Genomic DNA, 7,254 nt, shown 5'->3' with positions numbered 1-7,254 from the left:
TTTTAATTTTTGGTCGAGATAGGGTTTCACCATTTTGGCCAGGCTGGTCTCAAACTCCTGATTAGTATCTTTCTTGTGTTTTCTTTGTACTGTTTTGGTTTTATTATAATTCCACCTTTATAGGAGTGATCTGGAAGATTTCTTCCTTTTCTCTGTTTTCTGAAACAGAGTCATCTGCATGCCTCTGCCTCCCAAAGTGCTGGGATTACAAGCATGAGCCACTGTGCCTGGTCTCTTCTGTTTTTCTTATGCAAGGAGGAGTCAGGGAAGCAAAAGGTGGCTGGATGAGAGTACAACTGGAAGCAACACTTTTGTGCCTGGAGTTGAGGTGGTGGAGATGATGGATGACGGCCATAGGATGGTATCAAAGTTAGGGCAGAGTCAGTGGCTTTTAGATGGTGGCAATGATGATGATAAACCTGATGTTGAGGGTGCTGAGGGTGAGAAGATTCGAATCATAACATGCACCCCAGCTTTGTGCTTTATCCTCAATGAAAACTCTGCTTAAATGTGCAACGTGTTTCTGAGCCTGTCAACAACTGCCTAATTAAGAGTCTCCACTGGCAGCCTGAGAAAGCTCAACAACTCAAGAAAAGCCATTGTTATGGCTTGAATATGGTTTGGCCCTACCGAAACTCATGTTGAGGCTCCATCCCCGATGTGGTGATATTGGGGGATGGTGCCTTTAAGAGGAAATTAGGTCATTAAGGGGAATCAATGCTTTTCTCAAGGGAGTGAGTTCTGCCTCTTGCAGAGCTGGATTAGTTACCATGACAGTTGGTTGTTATAAACCGAAGCTGCCTTTTGCATTTCTGTCATGTCATGTTGTCTGCCATGTCATGATACAGGACGAGGCCCTTACCAGAGGCAGCGGCCTGATCTTGAACTTTCCAGCCTTTAGAGCCATGAGCCCAATAAACCTCTTTTCTTTGTAAATTACGCAGTCTCAGGTGTTCTGTTATAGCAACAGCAAATGGACTAAGACAGCCACCACTAATGAAACTCCAGTGACTGCCCAGGAAAGGATGGGGAAAGCAGCCCTCTCCAAAGATTCTAAGCCATAAGCAGACCTCCCATTCATCACAGGACGTCAAGGGCTCTGTGATATTTTGGGATGTCCTAATGTTGTTTCAATATAAAAAGGGATTACCCTGCAGTGGGAATCCTACTTTACACTACTCGTGAACAGGTGGCCATAAACTATCCTTTATAAATTGGTATGCAAGGAATTAAATATGATCACCTGTTGAGTTTGGGCCCATAGCCAATGAAACCATAAAATATGTCATTGATTAGAGGAATGTTTTCAAAAGGTTAATTAGTTTGTTTTTCTTTTGTAAATCAACTATGGAGACCATAAAGTTCAGGAGAAAACACCAGTCATCAACATGATTTCCTGAGACTCTTGCTCAGGGATACTCCACCTCAAATATCCCAAAATACACACCCAGGTGTTCTCTCTGCCGTCTCCAGGGTGGGCCTCCATGATAGATGATGAACTAGAGGCCTAATATTTATGCCTCCTAATATGTGTGAAGTTTTGTGAGGAATGATGATGGAGGCCATGCAATGCATGGCTTCTTGCCCTCAGGGAACTCTTTAGAATGTTCAGGGTCAATAGCTCCACAGTGTGAAAAATAAACAACACCTATTCCAGGTGGTCGGCGGGAGGCTGAGAATAATTCAGCCACTGGTGGTCTAGGAATTCATTATAACAAAACCCAAGGCCACTCCTGTACCATTGATCAAATAAAGGCTAATTTCATGAGAGGAATATGTCAAAGCTTTTTAAGGTAACAGAGGTTTCTGTACAACAATCTCTGAAACTTGTTGTTGTTGGTTCTATGGTAAGTCTTATTTTCCAGGTGATGACACTTTAGCATAGAAAGGTTCATTACTTCACTGGAGTCACCTAGTTCTTGAATGGTACAACTGGCCCTCAAATCTGGTCAGGCATGTCCCAAGGCATGTACCCACTGTGTGCAAGATGAAATGTTCCAAGCCACGCTTGAAGAGGGAACAGCATTTAAATAAACTGTATCTGTGGAAAGTGGTCCTGGAGGAACTGGTCTGGGAGGGTAGCTGATCTCCTTAGGACCTATATTAGTCTGTTTTCATGCTGCTAATAAAGACATACTTGAAACTGGGTAATTTATAAAGAAAAGAGATTTAACGGACTCGCAGTTTCACATGGCTGGTGTGGCCTCACAACCGTGGCAGAAGGCAAAGGAGGAGCAAAGGCACATCTTACACGGTGGCAGGCAAGGAGCGTGTGCAGGGGAACTCCCATTTATAAAGCCATCGGATCTCCTGAGACTTATTCACTACTACAAGAACAGTATGGGGGAAACCAGCCCCGTGATTCAATTATCTCCACCTGGCCCCACCCTTGACACATGGAGATTATTACAATTCAAGGTGAGATTTGGCTGGGGACACACACAGCCAAACCATATCAGGATGTGGCCCAGTCCTGTGTGCTATGAGGTCCTCAGGTGTGGATGGGCAGAAGGTTAGTTATGCTGGGAATGCAGATTAGGGACAACTAATGATATGATGTGGACTCTCGCAGGTCAGATCCTTCTCCCCAGAGACAGCAGAAGCCATTGAAGTTTTTCTGTTGCCTTTCTTGGTCCCAGAGGGGAAGGAACATAGGAGGGCCCAGACAGTGGCAAAACAAGCAGTGTCTCTGAGGAGAGAAGGTCAGGAAGATCAAGGCATGAGCTGGTCAAACTATGGGCTCAGACTTCAAATCCCATGTGGAACAGAGTGTTCACATAAAGACAAAAACAAGCCAGGCGTGGTGGCTCATGCCTGTAATCCCAGCACTTTGAGAGGCCGAGGTGGGTGGATTACCTGAGGTCAGGAGCTTGAGACCAGTCTGGCCAACGTGGTGAAATCCCATCCCTACTAAAAATACAAAAAATTAGCTGGATGTGGTGGCAGGCATCTGTAGTTACTACTTGGGAGGCTGCTTGGGAGGCTGAGGCAGGAGAATCGCTTGAACCTGGGAGGCAGAAGTTGCGGTGAGCCAAGATTACACCATTGCACTCCAGCTTTGGCAACAAGAGTGAAACTTCATCTCAAAAAAAAAAAAAAAAGACAAAAACAAATACAAAACAAATGTGGCGGAAGTCGTAGGAAAGAGAGAAACACAGAGATAAGGATAAAAGAAAAGCCGGCACCATGGCTGATGGCTGGTTAGACACAGAGAATGTAGGAGCAGTGGGCTTTGACCTTGGTGGCCTGAAAGAGTGCAGGTTACAACAAACTCCTGTTCTCAGTGAAGGTGTCATTTGTCTAAGGCGACTTTACAGGAAGGAAACAGAATGCTGGAAGGCAGAAAAACTCAAGGTAAAAATCAATGATTCTGATGATTCTGATTCTGATGATAGTGGTGGTGATGGTGATGGTTGTGGTGATGGCGTTGGATAATGGTGGTGTACACTAAATGAATTTCAAAACATGGCCAGGTGCAGTGGCTCATATCTGTAATCCCAGCACTTTGGGAGGTGGAGGCTGGCGGATCACCTGAGGTTGGGAGTTCGAGACCAGCCTGACCAACATGGAGAAACCCTGTCTCTACTAAAAATACAAAATTAGTCGGGCGTGATGGCACATGCCTGTAATCCCAGCTACTCAGGAGGCTAAGGCAGGAGAATCGCTTGAACCCGGGAGGCAGAAGTTGCAGTGAGCTGAGATGGCATCATTGCACTCTAGTCTGGGCAACAAGAGCAAAACTTCGTCTTAAAAAAAATATATATCAAAGCGTGGTTCCAACAGTCAGGAGAATCTTATAATCTAGGAAGCAGGCAAAGTCATCAAGTCAATCACAATGGCAAGTACAAATGGACCAGAGACGTCCAACTGCACCAGGAGCCCTGTCTCCTGCTGCACCCTTTGTATATATGAAGGGAATACGTGAAGAGCTGCAGGCATCATTGATTAGGGTTATGACAGGGGAAGGGAGCTTATGGCCCTTGGAGTCATTAGAGTAGCAGCATAGGCATCTCCCCACCCAAGAACAACACTCTGGCCTATTTCCACAGGTTCTGAAAGTACAGTATGCCTCTTACAGCAATAGTCCAAATCTTATATTCTGAGACCCCTTCCAGTGTCCAGCAAGGCACCAAGACTTTTCCAAGGATACACAGCCGACATGTGCAAGGATTCCACGGATGCTACTGTCTAAATACATAATGGCCTCTGGATGCCACCAGCTCCTGGGTGCTAGAGACTCACAGGTCAGTGCTGGGGGTGGGTTATCCACAGAGACCCCAAGGGACAGCCCACAGCACCTGCCACCTGCTTAAATCCTTTGTGTCATCCTCAGACCACCCAGTCTCAGCTGCGACCTGATGCAATGTCCTGCTCTTTTTAAACGCTGGACACTTTTATATTACACATCTTTTTTTGTTTGTTTGTTTTTGAGACAGAGTTTCACCCTGTCACCCAGGCTGGAATGCAGAGGCATGATGTTGGCTTACTGAAACCTCTGCCTCCAGGGTTCAAGCGATTCTGTTACCTCACCCTCCCAAGTGGCTGGGATTACAGGCATGTGCCACCAAGCCCAGCTCATTTTTGTATTTTTAGTAGAGACATGGTTTTGCCACACTGGCCAGGCTGTTCTTGAACTCCTGCCCTCAGGTCATCCACCCACCTTGGGCCCCCAAAGTGCTGGGATTAGCCACCACACCCTACACATTTTATAATTACCTGGGTTTTAAAGTATTAGGGGGTCTCATTATGCTGACACAACAGCTTCATTCGTGTCTGCAGATCTCGCCTCTGACCACCACTAGAGTTAGGGGCTCTGCCAGGTGGTGTTGGGTGCCCTGCATTAAGCAGTTCCTTCTGCCTGGCCAGTTGAGTCCAAGTCTGTAACGGAGCCTGATGGAGAAGACGCTTTCTCGTTGTGGAGAACCTGTTCCATCTTCTGGCCCCTCTTTGTTCCTGTCCTTGGAGTTGCATGGGGTCATTTACACACGGAGGCCACCTCTAGGCATGGACAGCAGAAGCGGCTTTGTGGCTGCACTGCCACTTGCCAGACAGGCCTGTGCCCGGCATGGCTAGCATGTCCCCACCGTGGGTGGCACACCAGGCCCGGGAAGGACACAGAGGATGCCTGGGCTCCCAGCCGCTGGGTGATATCCCACAGTGTCACAGTGTCTCTGGGGACCTAGTGTGCCTTCCAAGCCAGCCATAGCAGTCGTGCTGCCTGAGCGCTTGCTTTCTCTGCACACAGCTCAGGAGCATTCAGGCTTGAGGGTGTCTGACCAGGCAGCAACGCTGGCACTTACATGTCATCACAGAGCTGAAGTTGAGGCAGCGACAGGCTCCAAGGGTGTGCCCTGTGTGCCAGCCCCTGTATGATGGTGTGGGCCTGGATGGTTCAGGGTCGCTGTAAGTAGCCGTGGTCAGAAGGTATGAACTGGCCACAGCCGGGGTGATCATCTTACATTGTTTGTGATGCTTATGATCATATGATTATTAATTTCAAGACCCCCTCAAAATTCTAAAAGGGATGACCTCTTCAAGAAACCATGCTAGGGTGTGACCCTGAAGCCAATACATGAAGGGCCACGTCCCCCTTGGTTGGACACAGAGGGCCACGTCCCCCTTGGTTGGACACGGAGTGCCTCGTCCCCCTTGGTTGGATGTTCCATTTTTCACAGATGATTGCTGCCTTCTGGCTTGAGGCTGGACACCCTTGGATGTACCCACCTTATTTAGACATCACTGGCATCCCCATAGTTAGTTTGGCCAAAGATTCTTAATTCATAACCCGTCTTAAAGGTCGTTATTGTTTTGGGGGGAATGGAGAGGAGTGTTGGGGGTTGTATTTGTCAGGGTCGGGTAAGAAAAACAGAAACGACTTGAAGTTTTTTGAGAAGAGTGCTTAATTCTGGAAATCAGCGGTTTTTCTTTTTCTTTTTCTTTTTTTTGAGACGGAGTCTCGCTCTGTCGCCCAGGCTGGAGTGCAGTGGCGTGATCTCAGCTCACTGCAAGCCCTGCCTCCTGGGTTCACGCCATTCTCCTGCCTCAGCCTCCAGGGTAGCTGGGACTACAGGTGCCCGCCACTACGCCTGACTAATTTTTTGTATTTTTAATAGAGACGGAGTTTCACCGTGTTAGCCAGGATGGTCTCCATCTCCTGACCTCATGATCCACCCGCCTTGGCCTCCCAAAGTGCTGGGATTACAGGTGTGAGCCACCGCACCCGGCCGAAATCAGGTGTTTTTCAAACCATCTGCAGGGCTGGGGGCTAAAGTCCAGGAGGAGGAACTGCGGGCTCCCGGCAGTTCAGGGAGTGCAGGCATTGCAGGGAAACTGGCACCTGTGACGGCAGCTCCCCTTAGCACCTAGCAGGGAATTCGCAGAAGCTTGTCCTGAATCTGCGCAGATTCCAGGCTTCTCCTCTAGCCACACATCTGCCTCCACCTGGGAAAATCATGGTGTTCCTGTCTGCTTTCAGAATCTCACATGAGCATCAACTTGGCAGAATTCCAAAAGCCTGCTAGCAAGAGGGTCTGGGCAGCGTGGTTTTCAGCTTCCAGCATCTGCAAAAAGTATCCGGCATCCACAGAAAAGAATGAGACCATGTCCTTTGCAGGGACATGGATGAAGCTGGAAGCCATCTTTCTCAGCAAACTAACACAGGAACAGGAAACCAAACACTGCATGTTCCCGTTCACACGTGGAAGTTGAACAATGAAAACACATGGACACAGGGAGGGGAACAACACACACCAGGGCCTGTTGGGGGTTGTGGGGCAAGGGGAGAGAGAGCACTAGGACAAACACCTAATGCATGTGGGGCTTAAAACCTAGATGACGGGTTGATAGGTGCCGCAAACCTCCACGGCACATGTACACCTATGTAACACGCCTGAACATTCCGCATATGTATCCCAGAACTTAAAGGGAAATAAACATAAATAAAATTTTAAAAAAAGCGGGGAGTGGGCGCGGTGGTTCACGCCTGTAATCCCAGCACTTTGGGCGGATCATGAGGTCAGGAGATGGAGACCATCCTGGCTAACATGGTGAAACCCCGTCTCTACTAAAAGTACAAAAAATTAGCTGGGCGTGGTGGTGGGCACCTGTAGTCCCAGCTACTCGGGAGGCTGAGGCAGGAGAATGGCGTGAACCTGAGAGGCAGAGCTTGCAGTGAGCCAAGATCGCGCCGCTGCCCTCCAGCCTGGGGGACAGAGCGAGACTCCATCTCAAAAAAAATAAAAAGATCCAGCACGA

The sequence above is a fragment of the Macaca fascicularis genome, chromosome 10 (genome assembly GCF_037993035.2).
Source record: "Macaca fascicularis isolate 582-1 chromosome 10, T2T-MFA8v1.1".
NCBI lineage: Eukaryota > Metazoa > Chordata > Mammalia > Primates > Cercopithecidae > Macaca > Macaca fascicularis.
This window is presented reverse-complemented; position numbering follows the sequence as displayed.